We start from the raw sequence: 13,873 nt of genomic DNA, 5'->3' as shown, positions 1-13,873 counted from the left end.
AGAAAGAGAAAAGGAAGGAAGGGAGAAAGAAAGAGAAAGAAAGAAAGAGAGAAAGAAAGGAAGGAAGGGAGAAAGAAAGAAAAAGAAAGAAAGAAAGAGAGAAAGAAAGGAAGGAAGGAAGAAAGAAATGCAAGCAGACAGGGTGTTCTGTCCACTGGACTCCAGTCCTTGGGCTAAGGATACGTATGAACAAGGCAGGACCCCAGTCTTGAAGAAACTGGTGTACAGAGCAGGCTATCAGAGCAGCGATTAAGGACCAGAAACTAAGAAAGATACCTGGATTCCCACCACAACTCCAGGAATCATATAGGTCAGGTGTGAGAGACTCCTAGATCTCCTTCAGTATCCCTCTCCCCTTTTCAAATGGCATAGGATACCTAGCCAAGTGCAGGGCCATCAGCTAAACACTGCATTTCCCAGCCTTCCTTGCAGCAATATTTGGCCACCTGACTGAGTTCTGGCCTATGGTATGAGAGTGTAGGCATGACATGTGCACCTTTCTGGAGGGGGCGGGTCTTAGTCGGCTCAGACTACTATAACAAAATACAATAGACAGAGTGGCTTATAAACAACAGGAATTTATTTCTTACAGTTCTGGAGGCTGGGGAGTCTAAGAGCAAGGTGCTGGCTTGGTGGGGTTCTGGTAGAGGCCTTCTCCTGGCTTGCACACTGCTGCCTTCTTGCTGTGTGTTCACTTGGTAGAGAGAGAGCAAGCTCTCTAGTCTCTTCTTATCAGGGCACTAATCCCATCATGAGACTCCTACCCTCAGGACCTCATCTAAACATAATTACCTCCCAAAGGCCCCAACTCCAAATACTATCACCTTGGGGGTTAGGGCTTCAATACATGAATTTTGGAGGGACACCAATGTTCAGTCTATAACAGATTATGTCCTCCTTACCTTTTCTTCTCCTTTCCACAGCTGGAATGGGGACATGCCAGTGGGCCATCATGGATCATGTAGATAAGTGTAACATCCTAGGGATTGGCGAAGCAACAAGATATAAGGAGTATGTGGCCCTGACCAGTTGGGGAGGAGCTGCCATGCCAGCTCCAGTTTCTATGTGACAGAGAAATAAACTTTTGTCTGCTGTAAGCATTGTTACTTTTGGTCTCCTTTATAAGCATCTGATTCTTTCCTAACTTGGTGACCTTTAAAGTGAGGTATAAGTTTCCCTGGGGGATAAATATCCTCCACTGGATATGAAAACCATTATAATTTTAAGGGAATCAATTGCCAGATGTTTAAACTTCCACATAATGATAAATGTTGTGATGGTAATAATAACAATACTCAAATTGAAAAATTAACTATGTTTCATGCACTTCACTGACACTAATTCACTGAACAAATCTTAACTCAAACAGATTCCTTCCTAAAATTAGTCTATCTTAGAACATGCCTGTGAAACAATTTCCCTTTCTCACTCCACAAATGCCCTTTTTCTCCCACTTCAAAGAAAAGGTGTAACTCTAACTCATTCCAAATCTTAAAATGAGGACTTGCCCTTGAGGCAGTGTTTCTCAAACTTAATTCTTATCACCTTCTAAGGAGCCTTTTAGACATTTTTTGTTAATCATTCCTATTATGAAATTTTAATACAGTACATATGCAGCTGGCCCATGATAGTTCAATTTATGATGGGTTTATATGGATTTAATCTAATTGTAAATCAAGGAATATCTGACATGGTTCAACTTTTATTGATTTATCAAAATGTAACCTCATTGTAAGTTGAGGAACATCTGTACCCTGTATTTCTATTTATGTACTCTGCATATCTGTGATTTATACATACAGGAGTAAGATATTTTTCATCTTTTAGGAACCAATTTTTGTCCCCATCAAGAAAGCATGCTCCAGAATGTAAAAACCTATGGGGCACTGTATTAGTCTATTTTCACACTGCTATAAAGAACTGCCTGAGACCGGGTAACTTATAAAGGAAAGAGGTTTAATTGATTCACGGTTCAGCATGGCTGGGGAGGCCTCAGGAAACTTACAATCATGGCTGAAGGCAAAGGGGAAGCAAGGCACCTTCTTCACAAGTCAGCAGGAAGGAGAAATGCTGAGCACAGGGGGAAGAGCCCCTTATAAAACCATCAGATCTCATGAGAACTCACTCATTATCACGAGAACAGCACGGGGGAAACCTCACCCCATGATTCAATTACCTCCACCTTGCCTCCCCCACATGGGGATTACGGGGCTTATGAGGATTACAATTCAAGATGAGATTTGGGTGGGGACACAAAGCCTAACCACATCAGGCACCAAAGGACTATTTGAAATACTGGTGTTGGTGTGAGAAATTAAATGAGTCTATAATTGCATAAGAAATCTTTTGCAACCCATATGATTTCTGATATTTTGTTTTATAAAAATTCAAGGAGGGATTGTCAGCTGATAAATCATTAAAATTAGCTCAGAAGGAGTTCAAAAAATTAAAAAACATTGCTATAATAAAACCATTTCCATTTTCATGTAAGTATTTGAATAAATAAGGTTTCTCAGGACTTTCATATGTAAAAATGAAAAATATTAGTATAATTAATGCTGAACACGGAATCATTCAACATTAAGTATTATGTATTCATAGAAATAACTAAAATCAGTCCTATTCATTTAGAGATGCATTTCCAATAAAATTTACTGTTTTATATTTAATGATTTATAACATACTTACATTGATTTTACCAAAATTATAGTGATAACTAAACTCAGGAGGTATTTTTCAACTCTTTTAGTGATAGGAAATTTAAAAAAACATTAAATTTTTAAAAATTAGGCCAGGTATAGTGGCTCATGCCTATAATCCCAGCATTTTGGGAGGCCAAGGCAGGAGGATTGGTTAAGGCCAGGAGTTCAAAACCAGCCTGGGCAGCATAGTGAGACCTTGTGTCTACAAAAAGTATTTTTTAAAAAAGCTAGCTGGGTGTGGTGGTGTGTGCCTGTAGTCCTAGCTTCTTGGGAGGTTGAGGTGGGAGGATTGCTTGAGCCCAGGAGTTCAAGGTTACAGTGAGCTATGATCACACCACTGTACTCCAGCTTTGGCAACAGAGTAAGACTCTGTCTCTAATAAATAAATAAAAATTAAGTGTCAGACTATATATCTGAATATCTATCTCTACAGATAGATGAATATGTATATGTATTTATACATGTATATATATATATCGCCCATCCAAGTGTTAACCAAGCCCAAACCTGCTTAGCTTCTGAGATCAGACGAGATCAGGCTCATTAGGGGTGGTATGGCTGTAGGTAATCTTTACATACCATACATATGATTGTCTATCTATATCTATAAATAAACATATATATTTTGAAGAGAAAAATGGGATGAAAGAGTTAAAAGACTGTAAGGATAAAAAATATTATGTTGGATGAAATTATATGGGGGAAGTCAGATGGAAATACAAGTTTAAGAGGAAAATGTATTGCTATAAAATTTCTAACTACTAAAAAAGGACTTATTTATGAACATTTTGAATAGATGAATGAATGATGGTGGATGCCAAATCATAATTTTTAGATTCTATTTACTACATTTAAAAGAGTCCTGTAGACCAGGTGTGGTGGCTCACGCCTGTAATCCCAGCACTTTGGGAGGTCGAGGTGGGTGGATCACAAGGTTAGGAGTTTGAGACCAGCCTGGCCAATATGGTGAAACCCTGTCTCTACTAAAAATACAAAAAAATTAGCCGGGCATGGTGGCACATGGCTGTAATCCCAGCTACTCGGGAGGCTGAGGCAGGAGAATTGCTTGAATCCGGGAGGCAGAGGTTGCAGTGAGCGAGATCACGCCACTGCACTTCAGCCTGGGTGACAGAGTGAGACTCCGTCTCAAAAAAAAAAAAAAAGTCCCATAACAGTTTAATTTTAAAATGCCAAAATATACAACATGCCAGAAAAATATCAATATCCTTTGCAACTATTTAATAATATATAATGTTAGATATCAACTTAGAAATGAGTGAGATTGTTTTAAAAGTATTTTGAGGGCTGTGAAGTGAAAAAGATTAAGGATGCCTGTCCTAACTAATGCATGAGGTCGGAGTCTGACTGGCAGCTCTACTGATGATGCCAAGTGACCAGAGTGGGGTGGAAGTTGCCTGCATTCCACTTCCAGTTACCACTTATGGCAACTTGGAGTGAGACCAAGCCTATAGATGGCCATGAAACAGCCCTTAGGGTGATGAGTGAGAGAGGGCAGAGTCTGGGAAACTGGGATACACCTGCCGTTTGGCACAACCACTGCTTCTTCACCCTTCCCTTCTGCATGGGGTCAAGTGGTGAGTAGCAGTTCATGAGGGAATGGCACACCTCAGATATCTCCCCACCAAGGGCCTCCACCAAAGGCCACCTCTAACTTTGGCTTCCACCAAGTTTCCTGGGACTCTTTTCCTTCTCCAGCTGTTTTCAGTGCTTATTATTATTATTAACAATTAGAGACAGGGTCTCAATATGTTTCCCAGGCTGGTCTTGAACTTTTGGCCTCAAGCACTTCTCCCACCTTGGCATCCCAAAGTGTTGGGATTACAGGTGTGAGCCTTCATGTCCAGCCAGCTCTTGCTGTTCTGGCCTCTTTTCTCGAAAATGTGGTCCATGTCCACTTGTGTATTACAGAATCATTGGAAGCACTTGTTAACATGTCAATTGTTTGTTTCACTACAGACCTACTATATTGGCATCTCTGGGAGTAAGACTCAGGGTTTTGCATGCTTAACTGTTCAGCATAAGAATTACTTCTTTATGCCTCCACAACTTGTAGCAAGCAATGATGATGAGTTTCTTTGCTTACCATAGAATTTAAGCCTAGGTGTTTGGATTACAAATACCAGGAAATGGAGATGCAAATCAAAATGGATGTCAACCTGTTTACTCTTGGATGACTAGCAGATACTTACTGGGGCCTTCTTGGCTTTATCTGGAGAAGCAGGAAGAAATAAATAATGTTCCGAGCAAGATTAAATGAATTTCCAAAAACGGGGAAAGTCACAAAGCAAGGCCTCTTTCAGACTGACACTTAGGACCATGGCATTGGACAAATGTTTACAAATGTTCAACATTGACAAAACAGTGGATGGTTTCAAGCACTGTACCGTACTGGTTGGATATCATTCCAGCCCTGAGAGTTGGATCAAAGGTTGAATTAGTCCAACGCAATAATAATCAGAAGCCAGGAATAGGTGTTCCATTCAGGAGAGGCTCAGAAAGAGATTGGGTTGTAATAGAGTCTGTATTTGGTAGAGTCAAATTCAAGACCTGCTGATTCTTTGCGAGTAACTGAAGGAAGGGCCTCATGAAGATGTAGCTAGCAGATGGATCCTCTTGATATCACAGAAAAGGGTTTACTTAAAGAGGTGGTTAAAAATGGAATAGGCACACAGGACCTCTATTTAATTTCCTGCTTTTAAATATCAGCAATTGTCTCTCTTGATCAGCTACTTAGGCCATGTTTGAAGTTCAGATCAGCCCCCTTGATTTTCTCTGAGTTCACTGCATGATTTCTTGTGGCATTGGTTATTAGAGTGATGTTTTCAATTGTTGAAAGTAATTCAAGCAAGGCAAAAATGTTTGCTTTGTGCCAGCCGCAAAAACTTGGCTTCCCTCATCTAGCAAGACTTACTTTTGTGCTTTGGAGAAGGGAAGGCTCACTCCCCAGTAGAAGTTCTGCAAGAATAGGTCAAAAAATCTTGGGGATTATTTTTACGTGTCTGCTGGTTATTTCTAAGTTTGGGGAATGTGGCATATTCAGAAACAACTGTTTGGACGAGAGAAGAGTTTTGAACTTTTCTGGAGAATTATAATTGCTTCTTTGATTTCACAACACCCCCATCTTCTCCATTACCACCTTGTTTTTACAATAATTTGGGGAATTAAAATAGTTTGTTTTGAGAAGTTAGGGCAAAATTTCATGATGCTTCTGGGGGTGAAATGAAAACCATTGTGGTTGACAAAACCAGGAATGAGGATTGCCCCTATTAGACTAGAAATATCAGAGAGTGGTCTCACAGGGTATTAAGAGTCCTCAGCCTTGGATGTTTGTAATGCAACACTTTGGTTTCTAGCACAAATGAACAATTTGTTTCTAGTCATTTTTTTTGTAACTCACTTACATAGGTCACATTTTTTCCATTTATTATATTTACTTAAAAATAGTTTTAACTCACCAAAACAAAATGGGTAGACATAGATACCTGCCACGTGTTTTATTTTCCCTGTTTGCCACTCAAATCACTTGTTCATTCAGATTAAGGGAAAATACATCATGATTTTCTTACCTATCCTTTCCTTTCCAATCTGAATCACTTATGCTTTGTTTGACTGATCATTCACTTATCTATTTACTCAGTTGACAAATATGTATTGAGCACCTATCATATTCTCAGAACTGGACTAGGCATTGGGATACAGGAAGATGCATTTCCTGCCCTCAGGAAGCTTCCACTCTCTTGGAATTCTCCATGTGTTCCTCTCAGGATCTTCATGCAGACCTCCTGGGAGGTAATCAGTCTCTTCACTATATGCCATCAAGACCTGGTGGGGCACTTCCTGGACTGTACATTTATTCAAGGAGCAGGTGCAATGTACTTCAGCTGTTTACATTCTCTCTCATGGGACAAGGCTTGTGTAAGCTTCATGGCCCCCTTGACCTGGCTCTCAGGGAGGCCACACAGAGGAGTTCTCCTGAAATGCTTGGAAGTTGATGACACACCTTGAGCAAATGGAAGAAATTATAGTTACATATGAGCTGGGGCCTTGACTATAGCAAAGTAGATAAATACGTCCTTGGGGGTTTAACTACAATCCAGGGGATTATGGAACAAATCTACCATTGCATGAGAAGCTGTAAATCAAATAACATGAGGCCTTCATTACATAAGGGAGATAACTCCCATCACCAGATGGGTTTGAAAGCATCCAGACACGACTTGCACTGTGAACAGCCCTAGGTTGTCAGCCTGCTGCTGCATGTTCATGGGTCTGCTGGGTTCAACTCCTCACCCTCATGTAGCTCTGCCTGCCCTCCCAGCTGTGAGGGCAGGGACTCATTTGCCAGCCTCAAGGCTTGAAGAATGCCTTTTTTTTTTTCTTGTTTCAGCTGCAGAGGGTTGAGTCAATTGTAATCCTCATCTCTTCATCCACGCGTGGCTCCTCCACTGGTTTGTTTTCCTCTTCTGTCCTTATTCCCAGCTCCCATTCCTCTTCCTTAGGTATTTGTTTTTAAAATGTATGTTGTTTGTTCTGCATATATATTTTTCCATCTTTTAATTATAACCATATTCAGACATAGTGGAAAGTTGAATGAATGGTACAGTGTACACTCTTATACCTACTATCTGGAATCAAACATTTCCTAACATTTTGTCATACTTGCCTAATTTTATATAGGTTTTGGAAAGTAGGTGGTAGACATCATCAAAAATCATCCCAAAATATTTCAGCATGCTTCTCCTAAAAAGAAAGACATTTTCCTACATAAAGACAGTGCCATTATCACACCTAAGAATGTTCACAGTAATGATGTAATTTTATCTAATATCCAGTTCATATTCAAATTTTCCTGATTACTACAACTGTTTTTATAACTCTTAATTAAAAAATTAGAACTCAATAAAAATATATACATTGTGTTTAGCTAAATATTTTAAGTCTCTTTATTCTAGAACAACCCTCCTTTAAAAAAAAAAAAAAAATGACGTTCGCCCCTTGAAGAGATGAGTCCAGCTGTCTTATAGAATGTCCCTGCTTGTGGATTTGTCTGAATACTTTCTCATGAATATGTTTTATTTGTTCCTTATGTCTTATATTTCCTGTAAATTGGAAGTTAGATCTAAATACTTGATTAAATTCAGATTTAAGTTTTAGCAGGAAACACTGCAGAGGTGATTTTATGTGCTTTATAATATTGCATCCTGTTAGGGGGCTTATAATTTCAAAATAGCTGTCTGACTATTTGCGATGTTAAATTTGATCACTCGGTTAAAGTGATAACCACCAGATCTTTGCATAATAAAAGTACATGCCTTTGCAAATTAGCAAGACATCTGTGGGGGTGATACTTTCATATACTATGAACATCCTGTTCTCTGACAACATTTGCCTTAATAACTATAGCATCCATCAATGATTCTTGTCTGAATCAATGATCTTATTAATAGTTGTAAAAATGCGATATTCTCATGCTAACATCCTTTCTGCATTTAGTAGCTGAAATTGTTCTGCAAAATAGAGCTTTAGTTCATTTGTTATGGATAAATGGATGAACTACTTTATTAAAAGGGAAAAACGATCAGCTCTTGGAATAATGAATTAGCGAAATTGTCACCAGCAAAGATGGCAAATGAGGTTTCTTTTTTTTCTCTTTTAATTTTATTCCACTTTTGAATGTCAGTATGAACCTGTGGATATCATTTATTCAAGATTTTACAATCAGTTATGGTCAGTTTTCTTTTCACTCCTCCAATTTCCCCAACTTGGCCAATGGGAGCCCTGTACACATGGGAGCTGTCCCAGATCTGAAATTCTCTCTTTCTCTAAGGAGTCTTGGTTCTTTTGAGTGGAGGATGCTATTTAGATTGCGGCACTGGATGTGCCTATAGCTACTTGTTTAGCATGATTTCTATGCCCTATAGAAACTATGTTTCTATGTCCTAGCCTATAGTGTCTATGTTTCAGTAGACAGAGGTCAGAATTAAATAAACAAAATATTAGTTTATATTATTTCCAATTAAGTTTAATATTACTTGGTTTACTTAGCTTTGATTTTATATTTGTATCTCTTTTCTCTAACTATAAACTTCTTGATTTCCAGTTATATTGTATTTACTTAGCTTCTTTATTCTACACAAAATAATTTCAAAATGCCAATAGCATTTTTACCACTGACAATGAACCTAGTGAGTGAAGTTTAAGATGTATTTGCCTTTCTTTTTGTCTTGGAATATATCCCACTAGTGTAGACAGTCAAAGTACTATGTTCAAAAGTCACTTGGAATAATTATTTCCTCTCATTACATTACAAATTTGATATAGTCATATGAATTTGTTTATTTTGAATATGAGTTTGTTTATTGTTATTTTATCTTATTTAATTATTAGAAGATATAAAACATTTTCATCATGCGCTTTGTTTGTTTGTTTCCACAAATGGGTGTAAAAAAGGGGGTTAGAGGGACAGTAAAGGACCTGAGTTGCAGATCTCTAAAAAGTTGCTGTTGCTTTTTGGAAAATTAACACTTGAAGTTTCCTTTAAATGCAATCTGAACTTTCCGATCAGTTGGCTATCCAGTCCTAACGGTAATGTCAAGATTTGGGTTAAACGTGTTGAATTGCAAAGAATGTCTCAAGGCAGTCATTTTTGTGGTGTGTGGAACAGTGTACTGATCTCTAACCCTGGAAGCCCAGGCACAGAATTAATGAGAGGTTTCATGTGTACCTAAAAGCATCTTTCCAAGAATTTATTACCCTTGTTTTGGCACATGTTCATGAAGGCCTTCAAGTCTGTGGTCAGTTTAGAAACTTCAAAATTTCCTTTAAAAACTCAGTTTGGGGATTGTGCACTTTTCTGGATGTGTGCTTTATATCAATAAAAAGTTTAGAAAGAAGGAAAAGGAAGGAAAAAAACCCCAATTCTGCCTAAGCCTCACTTCCTCTAGGCTAAACCTAACATGCATACTCATCACCATTCACCTTAAGCATTTCCCCAAACACTTGGGACTTAAGACTTATCTCTTGAATTGGCAAACTGGAGTATAGTGAAAAGAGCTCTCAATTTGGGGTGGAGCTCCTGACTCTAGAACCGGTTCTTTCACATAGGAGTTGCCTCTTGTGGTGCGAGACCCTTGACCTTGTTATTCCTTAATTTTCTCATCGATGAGACAGGCGTAATGTATGCTGTCACAAAACGTGTTGTCGTGGGGATCAGGTAAGGTAATGGATCTAAAAACTGCTTCACTGAGTACAGAAAATGTAAAAACTTTATAATTATGGCTTGTACATGTCTCTATTATTTTTCTGGTCTGTTATGTGATTGTTATTTGGCTTCCCAGGTTCTGCCCTTGGCCCACTGCAGACCATTTTCCACCCAGTTGCCAGGAGGATACTGTCAGAACATCAGGCCAGATCATGTCTCTCCTGGGCTCCATGTCTCCTGCTGCCTCTCAGCTCCTCACTACCACTCTGCCTTCAATTCCTCCTCTTCGCCCTCCTTCTCATTCTATCCCAGATGCTGGATTTCCTGCAAGTCTTCAAACCTCCAGGTTCAATCTTGCCTCAGAGCTTTTGCCGTTTACCCTGCGGGGAGTGCTTTTCCCCAGACATCCTTGTGGTTCACTTTTTCACTTTCTTCAAGTCTTTGCTTTTCAATTAGGTCTCTTTTTTTTTCTTTTTTTAAGATGAATTTTTTTTCCTGTTTATTTATTTATTAATTTTTTATTATACTTTAGGTTTTAGGGTACATGTGCACAATGTGCAGGTTTGTTACATATGTATCCATGTGCCATGTTGTTTTGCTGCACCCATTAACTCGTCATTTAGCATTAGGTATATCTCCTAATGCTGTCCCTCCCCCCCCCCTTCCCCCACAACAGTCCCCGGAGTGTGATGTTCCCCTTCATGTGTCCATGAGTTCTCATTGTTCAGTTCCCACCTATGAGTGAGAACATGCGGTGTTTGGTTTTTTGTCCTTGCGATAGTTTACTGAGAATGATGGTTTCCAGCTTCATCCATGTCCCTACAAAGGACATGAACTCATCATTTTTTATGGCTGCATAGTATTCCATGGTGTATATGTGCCACATTTTCTTAATCCAGTCTATCGTTGTTGGACATTTGGGTTGGTTCCAACTCTTTGCTATTGTGAATAGTGCCGCAATAAATATACGTGTGCATGTGTCTTTACAGCAGCATGGTTTATAGTCCTTTGGGTACATACCCAGTAATGGGATGGCTGGGTCAAATGGTATTTCTAGTTCTAGATCTCTGAGGAATCGCCACACTGACTTCCACAATGATTGAACTAGTTTATAGTCCCACCAACAGTGTAAAAGTATTCCTATTTCTCTACATCCTCTCCAGCACCTGTTGTTTCCTGACAAAACCACAATAAGATACCATCTCACTCCAGTTAGAATGGCCATCATTAAAAAGTCAGTAAACAACAGATGCTGGAGAGGATGTGGAGAAATAGGCACACTTTTATACTGTTGGTGGACTGTAAATTAGTTCAACCATTGTGGAAGACAGTGTGGCAATTCCTCAGGGATCTAGAATCAGAAATACCATTTGACCCAGTCTGTGATGAGTTCAGCTTCAGGATTCTTAAATCCTGGGGTGTGGGATTGGACGAGGTTGGTCTATGACTGGCATTGGTGGCATTTCCTAGTAGGAGAGTGAGTAAGAGTCAGAAACTATCTAATGAACCTTGAATGACTCTATTAATCTTTTCAGTAGATTATAAAGAATACCTCATTACTGGGTATCTACCCAAAGGATTAGAAATCATTCTACTATAAAGACACATGCACACGTATGTTTATACCTCTAAGGGAAGGTGTACTTCCTCAACTTCAAATTCAGCAAAAACGGCATTCAGTAGATCAAGATACTGCCTGTTCCTGACCACAAGAATGTGTCCTCACAGGAGCTGTGGTGTTTTGTGATCTACCAGCTGCAGGCTGGGGCGTAATATTTTCTGATCTGACATTTGGAGAACCTTCAAATATTTAAGGGCACTCATCTTTCAGTTATCTCTTCTTTTGAGGATCATAAAAACCTTGAGAAATGTCAAGCTTCTTTTTCAGATTTTCTTCATTGAATACAGTATCTCATTTTGGTTTTTAGTCCTTCTAATGAATTTGGGCTATCATCTTATAGCCATTAGACTGAGAAGTCAACTTTTCCAAAAGGCTGACTATATGTAAAATATTCACAGGCAACTATATATTTTGTATTCATTTAATATAACTTAGGGATTGATCATGCAGGAGGTGGGGTTGGACAACCTGGGTTCACAGACTTAGGCTATCAAGCTGTCTTTGAACCCAGGTTGTCCTATCATTCACATTGTCTCTTAAAATGTGAATGTCCTACAAATTTCCTTATTTATTTATTTTGGAAATTTCTTGACTGTTGATGTTATTACTTTCATGTACACAAGTAATTAAAAAGATAAGTACTTTAAAAAGTAAGTACATTTTAACAATTAGTCAAACAGTAATTTTTGTTGCGTTTTCTTGCAATAAAATGCTGTATAATCTTGGGCAAGAAATTTATCTTCAGGGATGTTTTCTTTTTTCTTTAAAAAAATTTTTAAATTGAGGTTCAGCAAGCATAAAGTATATTAATCATCAGTGTATAGCTTGGTGAATTGTTTTATGCATTCACGTAATCACATTAATTGTTACATTTTATTCTCAGAAAAATACATATACATTAAACCCTAACTGGCTGGTAGAATTTCAATATGTAAAGCACACAAGGAGTGTTTTACTCAGTTACAGCTAGAATACTTAACTATATTTGAAAGTAAATATTCACATAATGACAAAAATCCTCATGACAAACTTTGTATGACACACATTGTTACATTGATTCTGTATGATGTTAGCTTACATATATGTTATGATGTTAATCTTGGTCTCTTGATTAAGTATACTACAAACTCTGACCAAATATTTCTTTTCTTATTTGTGTGTTCCACTGTTCAAATATATAATCTACAAAGTCTTAAATGCTACTACAAAGCCAATATCATATCAAATGTCTGTAAATGTTATTGAATCATGTGGCAGCCCCAAAGTAGTTCAGAACCTATTCTGGTTCTGGGGGCTGCCCGATTCACAGATTGTTGTTTGCTCAATTAAACTGTTAAATTTAATTGGTTTAAAGTTTTCTTTTTTTCTTTTGAGATGGAGTTTCACTTTTGGTGCCTAGGCTGGAGTGCAATGGCACAATCTCAGATCAAGGCAACCTCCGCCTCCCCCTTTCAAGTGATTCTCCTATCTCAGCCTCCCACGTAGCTGGGATTACAGGCATGCACCACCACGCCCAGCTAATTTTGTATTTTTAGTAGAGATAGGGCTTCACCATGTTGGCCAGGCTGGTCTCAAACTCCTCATCTCAGGTGATCCACCTGCCTTGGCCTCCCAAAGTGCTGGGATATAAGGCCTGAGCCACTGCGCCTGGCTTTTTTTTTTTTTTTTTTTTTTTGGTAGTAGAAATAAAACATCTCACTCTTGCCCGGAGGATTCAAGTCACTTTGACACAGGGCATGGCCTTTATTGTCAACTCAGATGTTTGGCGGATAAAATATTTGAATCCAGCATTTCACATTCATCTTAACTTTGTAGTTTCTTAGCAAACAGAACCCTTGGTTGTCTTTGCAGTCCAGACTTGATGTTGACTTCTTTGAGTTTATCAAAATAATACTCAGATAAATTTTACTTAACTCTACCCTTCCCAAAAACCCTATGAAAAAATCTATCTCTTTTTCTCATTTGATGAGACATCTTTCTGCTGTGTGGTCTTTGCAAAGATCGACGAATCTGCTCTGTTGGATTACATGTCTTAAGCTAATTAGGGTAGGACATTAGGTTTTGTTAGTTATGTTTTTAAAGATAAGAAAACTGAGGATCAAGAAGATTAAATGAAGTATTCAAGACGTCATGGTAATACGTGGCCACTGAATTCAAACCGAGATCTGAAGCATAATGAAGCCCCATCCTTTTCCATGGCGCCACTCTGACCTTCCCCCTTTTGCCTTGTCCAGCTGATTATTGCATTACCTTTGTTTAACAACCACACCTGCTGTGAAGCCACAAAATCCACTCCGACCACTTTGCTCTTTCTCATCACAGTTAGTG

This window comes from Nomascus leucogenys, chromosome 6, assembly GCF_006542625.1.
Source record: "Nomascus leucogenys isolate Asia chromosome 6, Asia_NLE_v1, whole genome shotgun sequence".
NCBI lineage: Eukaryota > Metazoa > Chordata > Mammalia > Primates > Hylobatidae > Nomascus > Nomascus leucogenys.
Note: the sequence above shows the minus strand (reverse complement) of the source record.